Raw genomic sequence first — 17741 nt, 5'->3', positions numbered from 1 at the left:
ATTCTTCTTCCTCATGAATGTACACATAGCACCCCATACTGACAGAAAAACACAGAATTGTTGACATTGTTGCAGATTTATTAAAAAAGAAAAACTGAAATATCACATGGTCCTAAGTATTCAGACCCTTTGCTCAGTATTTAGTAGAAGCACCCTTTTGATCTAATACAGCCAGGAGTCTTTTTGGGAAAGATGCAACAAGTCTTTCACACCTGGATTTGGGGATCCTCTGCCATTCCTCCTTGCAGATCCTCTCCAGTTCTGTCAGGTTGGATGGTAAACGTTGGTGGACAGCCATTTTTAGGTCTCTCCAGAGATGCTCAATTGGGTTTAAGTCAGGGCTCTGGCTGGGCCATTCAAGAACAGTCACGGAGTTGTTGTGAAGCCACTCCTTCGTTATTTTAGCTGTTTGCTTAGGGTCATTGTCTTGTTGGAAGGTAAACCTTCGGACCAGTCTGAGGTCCAGAGCACTCTGGAGAAGGTTTTTGTCCAGGATATCCCTGTACTTGCCAAATGTTCTCTGTACAGCAATCCAGATGCAGATCACTCTTCAGAGAGCAGTAGTGTGAACTAACCCATAAAGACTGGGTCAGGGGCAGCAGTAGACTGGGGGTGCCGATATGTAGGTGGGAATTTGGGGACGGGGGCCCCATTAAGAAGACTGTATGGGGCCCTGTGATTTCTAACAGTGGCCCTGGGTAAGGGATGCTATCGATTTCCAGGTTCATTATAGCTAGGCTCGGAGTCGGCTGCATGGGAACGGCTGTGACCTTTGTTAAAAGATGGAAGATGCTCGACCAATACTTAGCTAGATGTTTGCAAGACCAAAGAAAGTGAAAAAGAGTGCCCACTTGGCCACATCCCCTCCAGCATGTATTAGGGAAGTCAGGGTAGAATCAGGATAATTTAAACGAGGTTAGATACCAGCGATGGGTGATCTTATACATCATTTTCCAATTGTTGGCATTCCGAGTAAATTTGTGGATTGAGGATAATACATGACGCCACTGATGCCTGGTTTGCGGAAGTATGCTAGTACGCTGGTGGGGATGGTGCAAATAGTAGGTGGTGTAGGTTTTAGGAAAGAGGAGAGTCGGATATACGTGAACCTCTCAACATCTGGGAGATTAAATTCATTCTGCAGAGAGTGGATGGGCTTGAGATTGTGAGAAGAGTAGAGCTGCTGTAGCCATTGGATCCCCCTCTCCTGCCAGGAATGCAGAAAGAGGTGAGGTACAAAGGCAGCACAGACCGTAATAGGGATGGGGATCTTTGTAACCGGGCCAATGTGTTTTTGGTTGAGGAGATAATTCCATTCACCCAATGCGGCTGTAACCGTAATAGGGAGTTGAGTTAATTTGGCAGGTTGCAAATTCCTAGAGAATAGTAGAGCTAATAAGTCATTACCAGGCACAGCTGCGGCTTCAATAGAGGGCCAGTGAGTAGGCTGAGTGGGTTGGAACCATTGTCGCAAATGAGCTAAAACCGAGGCGGTATAGTAGTCTCGGAGGACCACATGCCCCAAACCTCCAGCTCGCCTGTGCTTGGTAAGCTTAGTGAATGCACAACGAGACCTCTTGTTTTGCCACAGGAATCTATTGACTAGAGACTGTAGTTTGCTAAAAAAAAGTAACCAGGAATGGGAATGGGAATAGATAGAGCAATTTCAGTAGAAGGACCATCTTAAAGGCAGCCAATCTACCCAACGAAGATAGCTCAATCTTCCTAATATGGGAAAGGTTGTAAGGGAGGGTCGTAAGAAACGGGATGTTATTGGAACGAAAGAGAAGATTAGTGTGCTTAGTAAGTGTAATACCAAGGTAGGTGATACCCGCGTCTCTCCAGCCATAGGGGTAAGTGTTGGCTAGAAAAGTCCTTGTGTAAGTGTCAATCCCTAAGTCTAAAATGTAGGATTTTGTAGCATTGACTTTGTAAAAGGACACATCCTGAAATTGGGACAATATCTTGGACACAGCTGGAAGGGAAGAAGCAACATTTGTAAGCATCAGAATCACGTCATCAGCAAAAAGACTGACGATGTGTTCTATATGTCCAACTTGTATCCCCTTGACGGCAGGGTGCATGCGGATGCAAGCAGACAGCGGCTCTACAGCAAGGTTAAAGATAAGAGGGGATAAAGGGCACCCCTGTCTGGTGCCGTTGGTTATATGGAAAGGTTGAGATAACATGCCATCCACATTCACCCGAGCCGAAGGACAAGAATATAAGGCCATAATGGCAGAAAATATATTAACCTGGTAGCCAAACCTCTGGAAGACCCTTCCAAGGTACCCCCAATGCACCCGGTCGAATGCCTTCTCCGTGTCCAAAGCTAGGAGTAGAGAAGGCAATTTAGACCGGGACGCATAATGAACAACATTCAGCACTCTCCTCATAGCATTGGAGGTCTGTCTCCCTTTGGTGAAACCAGATTGGTCTGACCAAATATGGCAAAATGTCCATTAGGCGTATGGCCAGTAATTTGGCATATATCTTCAAATCAATATTCAACAATGAAATTGGCCTAAAGTTCTGGGGGGCATCTGGAGACTTCCCAGGTTTAGGCAAAGTGATAATTAATGCATTCAACATTTCCTGAGGAAAAGAGCAAGATGCCGCATCGGAGCTAAAAACGTCATAGACAAGCCCACCAATGAACATATGCGTATAGTTGGTGGGGCCTCTGGCAGTGGTCTTGTGTTGCGGTAAAATTATTTGCCACTGCAATTCTGGACCTGCCCTCTCTGTGTAGGCGGTATTTAGTCTCTTGGAACCTCCCTGGTCTATGACGGCGCGGGGAAGCCCTCGGCGTCATTTCCGGAGCGCCTTGTGTATACTTCCGGGTCCGACTGACCATGTATGACTACTTCCGGGTCGCCGTCAAGCGGAGGGAGGCGCCCAGCGCGGCTTTCCCGCCACGCAGGGGCAATATAGGGGAGACGCCGAGGACCGATGCTGGAACCGCATAGATGTCATTGGTGTCTGATTTTCATTTTGATTTTGGTTATTATTGGTGGGGATACCTCTCTATTGAACGGAGTACTCCACTATACTAGATCTTTGTAAGTATCAAAACAAATATACAATATACTGTATATTTTTATACCTTACATGAATTAATCAGTATGGAGAACTACACACAAAATGGTTAGTGCCTGCAGTACTATAGATATGTGTTTTTTTGGAAGATTCACATTTGAAGCCATGTTGTAAGTAAATGAATGATATTATTCTTTCTCTTTTTCTTAGAAATGGGACAACAATATTTTCCTGAAGAAGAATTGAACTACAAGTTTATTTAAATTATTCCAAACGCGTTGGATTTTTTCCTCCCTAGGGATACTTTCTCCTTATGGAGGTGTATTGTGTCCCCCCCTTCCCTTTACACCTAAACATTTTCTATTTTTTCTTTTGTTTTTATGATTGTATTCACTCATTATGGAGGTCGTTAGCATCACCAATGTATACTGATGTGTTCATGTGATTTGTAAAAAAAATTCCTTTTAATCATGTTTTCAATAAATGTTCAAATATTTTATAAATTTCTTTGTGCTCAATTGATTGCCTTACAAATTCCAAATTAAGAGGAGAAAAAAACATTGTTTATTCAAGATTTAATAGCGGAGGCTAACTCGGCAAGTGTAAAGGGGGAGTTGAGTGTCTCTAATTGTTCTGGGGACAACCTGGGGAGACGTATGCTATCAAGGAAGTTGTCAATAGCGCTCGGGGACGGTTGCACAGTAGAGGGATCATCCTTCAAATTATATAAGGAGCTAAAGTAGGAGCTGAATGCATCAGCAATAGCTTGGGGGTTAAACATTTTATCCCCCAAAGTGGGGTGGTAAATATAAGGAAGTGTAGATTTGGACCTTTGACCTCTCAGCCTGGCGGCCAGGAGTTTGCCAGCCTTGTTGTCACTAGTATAGTATGAAATTTTGGTGCGTCTAAGGGATCGTTCATGAAGCTCTAAAAGCAGACTTCTCAACTCCGCTGTACGAATTGCGGACAGCAGAGAGTCAAGCTACTACTGCCTCTTCCTCTTAATCCCTGCCCCCTGTTGTATAAAAATTCCTCTAATAAAGGATTTGAGAGCGTTCCAAAGGACAAAAGGATCGGAAAATGAACAATGATTGATAAGGAAAAAGTCAGTCAAATTAGTTTCTAGAATATGCCTCGTGTCTGGCATTTGAAGTAGGGCTGAGTTGGACCTCCATACAAAAGTAGGTTGAGGGGCCAGGGAGTCAGCAATGGTCAGGAGCATAGGGCATGGTCAGACCATAAAATGTCTTTAATAGAGACGTCCTGGACTTTTTGTAATAACCACTGGTCTGTGAGAGAGGTCGAGTCTGGAATATGATTCATGGGGGGCTGAGTGTAAGATTCTGGTACCTTTGGTACCCTTATTTCCCATTTCTACCTTAATATCGCGTCCCACCTTGCTAACTAGGTGGAACGCATACACCTTTAAGAATGATGACATCATCGCCGAGCGCCGATATGAGCGGCTATTTCAATCGCCGGTTTTCTCTCACTCATTGCTCGTTCAAACCGCATGCTTGACCAGTCTTGTCCTATGCTGCCGGAGCTTCTAGCTATTCCTTTGCCTGAACAAAACCGGAACCTCGCTACCGATCCCGTATCTCGCTACCGGATCACTCTCTTGCTACTGGACCTTGCTACTACTAACCCAACTTGTGATAAGTACCCCACAGGGGATTTCTTCCTAACAAACTTACACTATCTACCTCTGCATACTAAGGACTGTTACTATGTAAGCACTATTTCTATCATCTGCATAACTTCATAGATTGCTAGCTCTTGAGCCTACCATCATCTGCATCATTGCACTAGGTTACTCTCTCTTGTATACTTCATCTGCTGTCCCCTACCACCTGTTACTATACATGATTGCTAAACCTATCTGCATACTACCTATCATCACCTACCACTCTCCTGAATATTACTACTGAGTGCTCACCATTTCTAACGCCTGTATCTCACCTCTATACTATCATATACATCCTATCACTCCAGGAACATCATATTGAGTGTATGTATATTTGCATAAAGCAGGCTGTGCACGGTGATGAGTCCTGAGAGTTGGATATGTTTGTTCAACACATCTCTACATGACTACTGAGTGTAATAATTCTGCAGCTGCAAATCCATTCACTAACAAAAAACGCAAGAGCGTTACAGATTGAACGAGCCATAAAATATGGATTCAGCAGAATTACCCACTCAAGTTATGCAGTTAAAACAACAAGTAGATGCATTGATACTTGCCCTTACAGAGGTAAAAAACGAAAATCAGGCTTTGAGACAGCAGGTTGGCCGTCTCGCACAGCTCTCTGCTGCTCAGCCCCGTGAGCCTAAGATAAACCCTCCTCTAGTGTTTACAGGTGATTGGAAAAAATTTTGTGAATTTAAAAACGCATGTCAATTGCTTTTCTTGTTAAAACCTCGTACCTACCCTACTGACCAAATTAAAGTCTGTACCACTATTTCCTATCTGACGGGTGATCCCCGTGCCTGGGCAGACTCTCTCTTTGAGAAAGATGATCCACTTCTCAACTCCTATCCTTTATTCCTAGCGCAACTCGCTAGTTTATATGAAGACCCCAATAGGCAGAGTACTGCTGATACCCAATTGCGGGCTTTAAAACAAGGAAGGAGACCTGTTGAAGACTTTGTGGCAGAGTTCAAAAGATGGACCCTTGATTCAGGGTGGAATGATACATCTCTAAGAACTCAGTTCAGACTCGGCCTATCAGAAGCCGTTAAAGACGAGCTCGCCCGAGCGGATTTACCTGACACCTTGGCTGCCCTGATACAGACCAGTATCAATATTGACAGACGACTGCGAGAAAGAAAGGCTGAGAAGATGGGATTGCCATTGTCCAGTCCTTCTCGGATGTCAGCTGTTGACCCTACTCCTATGGAGGTAGGAATGATACGTCCACCTTTATCCTTTACTGAACGTGCCAGGAGAAGATCCGAACATCTCTGTCACGGAACCATGAACCAGACGTACAACAACAGATAAGTTAAAATAAGAAGGCTTTATTGAAAATCAAGCTGTAAAGCAAAAGTCCAAACGGATGGCGAACCCGAGGCAGAGTCCTTGCGAAGCCAGAGGTCAGGAACCAGGAGGGTAGTCAGACGGAGCCGGGATCAGGAACCAGCAGGGTAGTCAGACGAAGCCAGGATCAGGAACCAGCAGGGTAGTCAGACGAAGCCAGGATCAGGAACCAGCAGGGTAGTCAGACGAAGCCAGGATCAGGGACCAGAAGCAGCAGCAGTCTTAGAAGCATGTGAACACAGGAGGACCAAGCAAGGAACTGAAGCCACAGACCTCCTATATATATGAGCTAGGCATCCAGCTCCTCCCAGTGGGAAGGAGGAGCCGCAGGGTGGGAGGCTACAAGAAACCCAGAAACCAAGATGGCCGCCAGCACATGTCAAACGAAGGAGAACAGAAAGAAGGTAAGACCATGACAATCTCTGCATGTACTGCGCCTCCCCGGATCATTTATTAAGCGGCTGTCCCCTTGTCCGCAAAAAAGAGGGTGAGTGTTCAAATGTCTTGCTAGGGGGACTAACGACTTCCTTTTCTAATCCTTATCTTTTTATTCATTTGACATTACAGTGGGACCAAACTAGGATCACCACCAAGGCTATGATCGACACAGGGTCTTGTGGGAACTATATCGATACTTGTTTTGCTACCTTAAATAAAATACCTATTATTTCAAAACTCAAACCTGTCTCTGTTAGTTTCATTAACGGTATTCCGTTATCCTCTGGTCCAATCACCAATCAGACACAAGCACTCCTTGTCACTGCCAATGAGTCTCGTATGGAAACTACCACCTTTGATGTACTAACCTCACCACATTTTCCCATTATTTTGGGACTTCCCTGATTACACATACATCAACCAATCATTGATTGGAAAACAAGAACTCTAACCTTCTCTTCTCACTATTGCGAAACCACGTGTAATCTCTCATCATATGGAAAGATCCTGTCTGTGGTGACAGATGAGATTATACCTCTATGTTACCAGGATTTGTCGGAAGTCTTCCTTGAGAAAAATGCTCAAGTGTTGCCTCCCCATAGGGACTATGATTGTTGTATCGATCTACTCCCTAATAGCAAGTTGCCTTTCGGTCATGTTTATCCTCTTTCACAGGATGAACTCTCTCATCTCAAGGAATACTTGGATGAGAATTTGGCGAAAGGGTTCATCAGACCTTCTACTTCCTCTACTGCTGCAGGACTCTTCTTTGTCCGCAATAAGGATTCAAGTCTCAGGCCTATTATTGATTACAGGCAATTAAATACCATTACAATAAAGGATCGCTATCCCTTGCCCCTCATTCCTGAACTTATTGAACAGTTGCGCGGGGCTACCTACTTTTCGAAATTGGACCTAAAAGGGGCATACAACCTAATCCGAATCCGTGGCGGGGATGAATGGAAGACAGCATTCAGAACCAGATACGGATTGTTCGAGTACCTTGTGATGCCATTCGGGTTGTGTAATGCTCCCGCAGCCTTTCAACGATTCATAAATGACATCTTCAGAGACTTACTTGATGTTTGTGTTGTAGTGTATCTGGACGATATACTTATTTATTCTCAATCTTTATCTGAACACATAAAACATGTAAGACTCGTGTTGTCCAGACTACTTGCACACAACTTATACGTAAAATTAAAAAAATGTTTATTCCATAAAGAAGAAGTACTATTCCTAGGATACATCATATCTAAAAATGGAATCAAAATGGATATGAGCAAGATATCCTGTATTCTAGATTGGCCTGTGCCAACAACTCGTAAAGCATTACAAAGATTCCTCGGATTTTCTAACTTCTATAGGAAGTTCATCAAGAACTTCTCTGCTATTGTGAGACCTCTCACACAACTCACAAGTATAAAAAAAACATTCAAATGGTCAGAAGAAGCAAATGGAGCTTTCCGCTTGTTAAAATCAAGCTTTACGTCTGCTCCCATACTACGCCATCCAGACCCATCCCTTCAATACATCCTGGAGGTAGATGCGTCAAATATGGCAGTAGGAGCAGTTCTCTCCCAACGACCAACAAATACTTCACCACTTCACCCAGTTGCTTTTTTCTCAAAATCACTAAGCAGCCCCGAGGTGAATTACCCAGTGGGTGAAAAAGAGTTGCTTGCCATAAAATTGGCATTGGAAAATTGGCGACACCTACTTGAGGGTACTCGATTACCAGTTCTCATATACACAGATCATAAAAATCTTCAGTACCTTCAGACTAACATGACTCTTTCCCACCGGCAGGTACGATGGTCCTTATTCTTTTTAAGATTCAACTTTTTGGTGACCTACACTCCTGCAGACAAAAATAAAAAGGTGGATGCGCTGTCACGATTAACCGAGGATAACTACGCCAAAATACCTTCAATTCCTATAATACCCTATGATCGTATTGTCGGTGTTGTTCGTTCCCTGAAGGAAGAGATTTTGCACAGCATAGGATTGGATTCACCTCCACCACAACTAAGTGCTGATGCAGAAGGCTTCCTCTATTACAACGATAAACTTTACATAACCCCTACTATGCGTACCAAGATTTTGGAATTGTCGCATGATGTGCCTATGGCAGGACATATGGGTATGACTAAAACATTCAATTTACTTACTAGGCAGTTTTGGTGGCCTGACATGAAGACGACCGTACAAAAATTTGTTTCTTCTTGTGACATCTGTGCAAGGTCCAAAATTGACACTACAAAACCATCTGGTCTACTTTGTAGTCTACCAATACCCCAGGTTCCATGGGAAGTTGTGTCCTTAGACTTTATAGTAGAACTACCACCTTCCAAAGGATTTAACACCATTCTAGTGTCAGTGGACCATCTGACCAAGATGGCACATTTCATTTCTATTTGAAGATTACCTTCATCCAAGCAAACAGCGGAATTGCTAGTGAAACATGTCTTTAAGTTACATGGTATTCCAAAGACCCTTCTGTCTGACCGTGGTTCACAGTTCATCTCCAAGTTTTGGCAAGCTCTATGTCAGATACTACGAATAGAGCGAAACCTTACTTCTCCTTACCACCCTCAGACCAACGGACAGACAGAAAGAGTCAACCAGTGCATTGAGCAATATCTACGTTGCTATACCCCATACCTACAAGACGATTGGGTGGACCTCCTCTCGCTGGCGGAATTCGCTTATAACAACGCAACCCACAGTACTACTAAGCAAAGTCCATTCTACTTGAACTATGGGTTTCATCCCACTCTTCTCCCACCACGTATCCTTCCATCAAGTAACCCAGTGGCCTCTGATTATCTCACCCAAATAAAGGACTCTCTGGGTTTACTCAACACCACCATATCACATGCCCATAGTCAACAAAAAAGGTACTACGACCTACGTAGAAAACCCTCTCCTCAATATGCTATTGGGGATCTTGTTTGGCTATCTACAAAAAATTTGAGATTAAAGATCCCTAGTAAAAAACTTGGACCTTTATTTCTGGGACCCTTCCCAATTAAGAAACTCATTGGAAAAGCTGCAGTGCAACTCACCTTACCAGCAGATCTCAAAATACATCCCATCTTTCATGTGTCGCTACTAAAACCACATGTTCCTAACCAAGGAATAAGGCCTACCATCTTGCCTCCACCTCCAGTACAAGTTGAAGGCAGAGAAGAATATGAGATCAAGGAGATTCTGGATTCTCGTATCCACAGAGGAAGACTCCAATATCTCATAAGATGGAAGAACTATGGACCCCAAGACGACACCTGGTTGGATACTGCTGATGTTCCCGCACCTAGGCTTATACGAACATTTCACTCGAAATACCCGCAAAAACCAGTGCTATAGGCCTTCCGGAGCCGGCCTTAAGGGGCGGGTACTGTAAGATTCTGGTACCTTTGGTACCCTTATTTCCCATTTCTACCTTAATATCGTGTCCCACCTTGCTAACTAGGTGGAACGCATACACCTTTAAGAACGATGACATCATCGCCGAGCGCCGCTATGAGCGGCTATTTCAATCGCCTGTTTTCTCTCACTCATTGCTCGTTCAAACCGCATGCTTGACCAGTCTTGTCCTATGCTGCCGGAGCTTCTAGCTATTCCTTTGCCTGAACAAAACCGCAACCTCGCTACCGATCCTGTATCTCGCTACCAGATCACTCTCTTGCTACTGGACCTTGCTACTACTAACCCAACTTGTGATAAGTACCCCACAGGGGATTTCTTCCTAACTAACTTACACTATCTACCTCTGCATACTAAGGACTATTACTATGTAAGCACTATTTCTATCATCTGCATAAATTCATAGATTGCTAGCTCTTGAGCCTACCATCATCTGCATCATTGCACTGTAACGCTCCTGCGTTTCTTATATGGTGTGGATTTTCAGCTGCAGAAATAGTTCCACATCAGTAGTCATGTAAGAGATATGCTGAGATACCATTCCCAACCTCAATGACTCATCATGTGTGGAAGGTCTTATTTCAGCCAGTAAATACACACAATTAGCAAGCTGGTTCCTAGAGTGACTTTATGTATGTGGTAACACAATGATGAAGGTTGAGGGATAGGTTGAGTGGAGGTGGTAGGTGATAGACACTTGAAGGTGAGACAGTAGCCGATGGATGCAGGAAGGTTTAGCAATGTGGTATGATAGCAGATGATAGAATAGCAGGTGGACATACAAAAGAGATCAACCCAGTGCAGAAAAGTAGCAGTAGTCTCAAGAGCTAGCAATCTAGTTATGCAGATGTGATAAACAGTCTTTACTATGCAGAGCTAGATAGTGTAAGCTTAGTATAAGTTTATAGAGAATTCCCCTGCGGGGTACTTAGCACTATTAGCGATACAGCCGAAGGGTGGTTCAGGAGAGGCGGATGATCCAGTAGCGGGATACAGGGATCAGCGCAGCGAGGTTCCTTCAGCGAAGTAAGCTTGCAAGCATGGAAGCTTCAAGCAAGGTTAGCATCCAGGTAAGGGTGTTTGAACGAACACATGTGAGTGAGAACCGGCGCTTTAAATAGCCATCTAGTCCGGCGCTGGGTGATGACAGCTCCAGTCTTAAAGGTGTATGCGCACCTTTCCAAAAGTAAATGGTGGGGCGCATACACTTGTGGAAAGTGTAATTTAGGGTACCAAAGGTACCGGAACATTACAATACCCCCCCCTTAAGGCCTGCTCCTGAAGGCCTCTGGAGCTGGTTTGTCTGGGTATCTCGCATGAAAATTGCGGATTAATCTAGGGGCATGTATGTCAGAGGTGTTTAGCCAGGTGTCGTCTTGGGGCCCATAGTTCTTCCATCGAACTAAGTACTGAAGTCTTCTTCTGTAGATACGAGAATCCAGAATCTCTTTTATCTCGTATTCTTCTCCACCTTCAACTTGTACAGGAGGGGGAGGTGGAATATTAGGCCTTATTCCTTGGTCCGGAACATGGGGTTTTAGTAGCGACACATGGAAAATGTGATGGATTTTTAGGTCCATTGGCAATGTAAGCTGCACTGCAGCTTTTCCAATAAGTTTCTTGATTGGGAAAGGTCCCAAGTACAGAGGTCCAAGCTTTTTGCTAGGGATCTTCAGTCTCAAGTTTTTTGTTGAGAGCCAAACGAGGTCCCCGATAGTATACTGTGGAGAAGGTCTTCTACGAAGATCATAGTACTTCTTTTGTTGACTGTGAGCGTGTGCAATGGTAGTATTTAGTAAACCCAGAGAATCCTTTATTTGGGTAAGATAGTCTGAGGCTACTGGGTTATTTGAAGGAAGGATGCGTGGAGGGAGATTAGAGGGATGGAACCCATAGTTCAAGTAGAACGGACTCTGCTTGGTTGTACTGTGAGTTGCGTTGTTGTAGGCAAATTCTGCCAGGGGGAGAAGATCCAACCAATCATCCTGTTGGTAAGAAGTGTAACAACGTAAATACTGCTCGATGCATTGGTTGACTCTTTCAGTCTGTCGGTTGGTCTGCGGATGGTAAGGAGAAGTGAGCTTCCGCTCAATCCGTAGTATGTGACATAGTTCTTGCCAGAATTTAGAAATAAATTGGGATCCACGGTCAGACAAAAGAGTTTTTGGGATACCATGTAATCTGAAGACATGTTTCATCAGGAGTTCTGCCGTTTGTTTGGACGAAGGTAGTCTGCGAATAGCAATGAAATGTGCCATCTTTGTCAGATGGTCCACTGACACCAAGATGGTATTAAATCCTTTGGAAGGAGGCAATTCTACGATGAAGTCCAATGACAAAACCTCCCATGGAGTTTGGGGTATTGGTAGACTGCATAGTAGACCGGATGGTCTCGTAGTGTCAATTTTGGACCTGGCACAGACATTGCATGAAGAGACGAATTTTTGTATAGATGTTTTAATGTCAGGCCACCAGAATTGCCGAGAAATCAAATTAAAAGTCTTTGTCATACCCATATGTCCTGCCATAGGCACATCATGCGATAATTCCACGATCTTGGTGCGTAGGGTAGGTGGTATGTAAAGTTTGTCGCTGTAGTAGAGGAAGCCTTCTGCATCGGTATTTAGTTGTGGTGGGGGTGAATCCAACCTTATACCATGCAGAACCTCTTCCTTCAAGGAACGGACAACTCCAATAATGCGTTTGTGAGGTATTATAGGAACGGAAGGAATTTCAAAGTAGTTTTCTTCAGTTAGTCGTGATAGTGCATCCGCCTTTTTGTTCTTATCTGCAGGTGTGTAGGTCACTAGGAAGTTAAACCTTAGAAAGAATAGTGACCATCGTACCTGTCGATGCGAGAGAGTTTTGCTAGTCTGAAGATATTGGAGGTTTTTATGGTCAGTGTATATAATTATTGGTAATTGGGTGCCTTCGAGTAAATGTCGCCAATTCTCCAGAGCCAATTTTATAGCAAGCAGTTCCTTTTCACCCACGGGGTAATTTATCTCGGGACTGCTCAGGGATTTAGAAAAAAAGGCGACTGGATGAAGTGGTGAAGTGGGGGTAGGTCGTTGGGAGAGTATTGCTCCTACTGCCAGGTTTGACGCATCTACCTCCAGAATGTATTGGAGGGATGGGTCTGGATGGCGTAATATGGGAGCGGAAGTAAACCTTGTCTTTAACAAGTGGAAAGCCTTATTTGCTTCTTCTGACCATTTAAATGGTATTTTTATGCTAGTGAGCTGTGTGAGGGGTCTCACAATAGCAGAAAAGTTTTTTATGAACTTCCTGTAGAAATTTGAAAATCCCAGGAATCGCTGTAGCGCCTTGCGTGTAGTTGGTGTAGGCCAATCCTGAATGCAGGATATTTTACTCATGTTCATCTCGATTCCTGTTTTGGATATGATGTAGCCTAGAAAGAGTACCTCATCTTTATGGAACAAGCATTTCTTCAGCTTCACATAAAGATTATGTGCAAGCAATCTCGATAATACAAGTCTTACATGTCTTATGTGTTCCGACAGGGTCCGTGAATATATAAGTATATCGTCCAGATATACCACAACACAGACATCTAGTAAGTCTTTAAAAATATCGTTTATAAATCGTTGGAAAACTGCAGGGGCATTGCATAGGCCGAATGGCATCACAAGATATTCGAACAATCCGTATCTAGTTCTGAATGCAGTCTTCCACTCGTGTCCATCACGGATTCGAATGAGATTGTATGCTCCTTTCAGGTCTAATTTTGAAAAATAGGTAGCTCCACGCACCTGCTCAATGAGCTCAGGGATAAGCGGTAGAGGATAGCTATCTTTTATTGTGATAGCATTCAATTTCCTGTAGTCGATGATAGGTCTGAGACTTGAATCTTTATTGCGAACAAAAAAGAGTCCTGCTGCTGTGGAAGAAGTGGAAGGTCTAATAAAACCTTTTTCCAAGTTCTCATCCAAATAGGTTTTGAGATGGGCAAGTTCATCCTGTGAAAGAGGATAAACATGACCGAACGGCAATTTGCTATTTGGGAGTAGATCAATGCTACAATCATAGTCTCGATGAGGAGGTAATGTTTGAGCATTTTTCTCAAGAAAAACCTCAGAAAGATCCTGATAACATAGTGGTGCAATCTCATCTGTCACCACAGACAGAATCTTCCCGGAAAACGGGAGGTTACACGTTTCCTCGCAATAACAAGAAGGGAAGGTCAATGACCGTTTCTTCCAATCTATGGTTGGTTGGTGTGTGTGTAACCAGGGAAGTCCCAACACAATGGGAAAGTGGGGTGAAGGAATTAAATCGAAGGTAGAAGTCTCCCTATGAGACTCGTTAATAGTGACTAGAAGTGCTTGTGTCTGATCGGTGATCGGACCAGAGGATAACGGAACACCGGTAATAAGACTTACTGAGACAGGTTTGAGTTTTGAAATAATAGGAATTTTATTTAAAGCAGCAAAACATATATCCATATAATTTCCACAAGATCCTGTGTCAATCATGGCCTTAGTAGTAATCCTGTTCTGGTCCCACTGTAATGTCAAAAAAACAGAAATGTAGGGGTTAGTGAATGAAGTTGTCAATCCTCCTAGAGAGACATGTGAACACTCACCCTTCTTTTTGTTGACTAGGGGACAGACGTTTATCTTGTGATCCGGGGATGCACAGTACAAGCAGAGATTTTCATTACGTCTTTTGGCTTTTTCCATAGTTGATAGCGGTGGGCGTATGGTTCCTACCTCCATAGGAACGCCCAGACTCCGAGAGGAAACGGATAATGGCATTCCCATCTTTTCAGCCTTTCTTTCTCGTAGTCTTCTATCTATGGTAATACTGAGTTGTATTAATGCATCCAGGGTTTTTGGCAGATCCGCACGGGCGAGCTCGTCCTTAACGGCTTCTGATAGGCCAAGCCTAAATTGGGTTTTCAGAGATGCATCATTCCATTCTGAATCAAGGGTCCATCTCTTGAACTCTGCGACAAAGTCTTCTACAGGCCTCCTTCCTTGTTTCAAGGATCTTGACTGAAGATCAGCAGTACTCTGCCTATTGGGGTCATCATATAGGCTAGTGAGCTCTGCCAGGAACAAGGCATAGGAGTTGAGAAGCTGGTCGTTTTTCTCAAAAAGAGAATCTGCCCAGGCTCGAGGATCGCTTGATAGGTAAGAAATAATAGTACAAACCTTAATGTGATCAGTAAGGTAGGTACGAGGTTTTAGCAAAAAAAGTAACTCACATGCGTTTTTAAATTCGCGAAATTTTTTGCGATCGCCTGTAAATACCAAAGGGGGATTTATCTTGGGTTCAGGGGACTGAGCAGAGGTAAGTTGTGTCAGTCTAATTACCTGCTGCGACAGAGCCTGATTGTCTTCTTTTAATTCAGCAAGTTTTAATTGTGTCACCTGAGTGGCTATTTCTGCTGAATCCATTTTTTGGTTCGTTCAATCTGTAACGCTCCTGCGTTTCTTATATGGTGTGGATTTTCAGCTGCAGAAATAGTTCCACGTCAGTAGTCATGTAAGAGATATGCTGAGATACCATTCCCAACCTCAATGACTCATCTTGTGTGGAAGGTCTTATTTCAGCCAGTAAATACACACAATTAGCAAGCTGGTTCCTAGAGTGACTTTATGTATGTGGTAACACAATGATGAAGGTTGAGGGATAGGTTGAGTGGAGGTGGTAGGTGATAGACACTTGAAGGTGAGACAGTAGCAGATGGATGCAGGAAGGTTTAGCAATGTTGTATGATAGCAGATGATAGAATAGCAGGTGGACATACAAAAGAGATCAACCCAGTGCAGAAAAGTAGCAGTAGTCTCAAGAGCTAGCAATCTAGTTATGCAGATGTGATAAACAGTCTTTACTATGCAGAGCTAGATAGTGTAAGCTTAGTATAAGTTTATAGAGAATTCCCCTGCGGGGTACTTAGCACTATTAGCGATACAGCCGAAGGGTGGTTCAGGAGAGGCGGATGATCCAGTAGCGGGATACAGGGATCAGCGCAGCGAGGTTCCGTCAGCGAAGTAAGCTTGCAAGCATGGAAGCTTCAAGCAAGGTTAGCATCCAGGTAAGGGTGTTTGAACGAACACATGTGAGTGAGAACCGGCGCTTTAAATAGCCATCTAGTCCGGTGCTGGGTGATGACAGCTCCAGTCTTAAAGGTGTATGCGCACCTTTCCAAAAGTAAATGGTGGGGCGCATACCCTTGTGGAAAGTGTAATTTAGGGTACCAAAGGTACCAGAACATTACATGCACTAGGTTACTCTCTCTTGTATACTTCATCTGCTGTCCCCTACCACCTGTTACTATACATGATTGCTAAACCTATCTGCATACTACCTATCATCACCTACCACTCTCCTGAATATTACTACTGAGTGCTCATCATTTCTAACGCCTGTCTCTCACCTCTATACTATCATATACATCCTATCACTCCAGGAACATCATATTGAGTGTATGTATATTTGCATAAAGCAGGCTGTGCACGGTGATGAGTCCTGAGAGTTGGATATGTTTGTTCAACACATCTCTACATGACTACTGAGTGTAATAATTCTGCAGCTGCAAATCCATTCACTAACAAAAAACGCAAGAGCGTTACACTGAGAAATACAAATAGTCGCGCTTGGTAGAGTGAAAACACCGCCAAGTATTGTACAGATTGTTCGTGTGCAGTAGAGAATGCAAGGAGAGTGGGGGTCTCCGTGGGCAGGAAGTTGAGTCCATTTCTGGATCAGGGAGCAAATTGAAGTCTCTGCAGAGAAGCAAAAGGCCTTGTTTAACTTTGTCTACCCTTTTAACCAATTTATGAATAAAACGAAGCTGGTGTTGTTTGGGTGCATAGACATTCACTAGGGTATATCTGGTGGAGTTGATGTCACACACCAGTATAAGGTAGCGGCCAGCCGGGTCTTTCACTTCATGGATGAGCTGGAACGCCAAGATGTTGCATACAGCCAACAAAACTCCTCTTTTCTTTTTAGAGAAGGAAGCAGTGAACAAGTGCGGGAACTTGGGACGCAAACAAGGCGGGGAATGTAAGGCAGAAAAATGGGTTTCTTGGATACACAGGATGTCTGCTTTATATTTCAAGGCATCATGCCAGAGGCACCTGCGCTTGGCAGGGGGGTTCAGGCCACATACATTGTAAGTCAGTATATTGATGGACATGTGTAAGTGACATGCGTAGAGTTGCAAAGACTTAACTCACCTGCGGCCAGCAGACAATTTTGAGAGTTCTTCGGCATCCTCCGAGGAGAAGAAAGGCACAGAGTGGCACAGATGTAGTCAGCAAGTAGAGGCACACTTGATAAATACTTATACTTTTCCTGGATACTCGGGGAGGGAAATAAAAACATGGAAACAAGCAAAAACGGTTAAAAGAGAGGATGTCACATCCAGGAGCAGAACAACGTACAGCTGCAGCAGTGTAGGGGGGAAACAGTTTGTCTTTCACTGGCATGAGGCACATACATAGAACCTCAGACAGGTAAAACTGGCAAAAGGATCAAGAACCCTTAAAGTCAACATGAGGCAGAGGCGCCGTTTACAGGGCAGGCTCAGGCATAGTGATTCAGGCTTTCCCCCGAGGGCTTGGGAGGAGGAGGGTGAGGAATAATACCGCACTGTTGCAAGAGTTGGAGGCCCGACTCCAAGGTAGAAACAACATGCTGGCGGCCATCTTTGGATATCAACAGCCTGGTGGGGTTACCCCACTTGTAAGTAATGGCATGGTTACGTAAGGCCTTAGTGACCGTATTAAATTTTTTGCGCATTTGCATAGTATATTGT

Source organism: Pelophylax lessonae, assembly GCF_965119305.1.
Source record: "Pelophylax lessonae genome assembly, chromosome: 1".
NCBI lineage: Eukaryota > Metazoa > Chordata > Amphibia > Anura > Ranidae > Pelophylax > Pelophylax lessonae.
The sequence above is the reverse complement of the archived record's forward strand: the minus strand, read 5'-3'. Positions refer to the sequence as shown.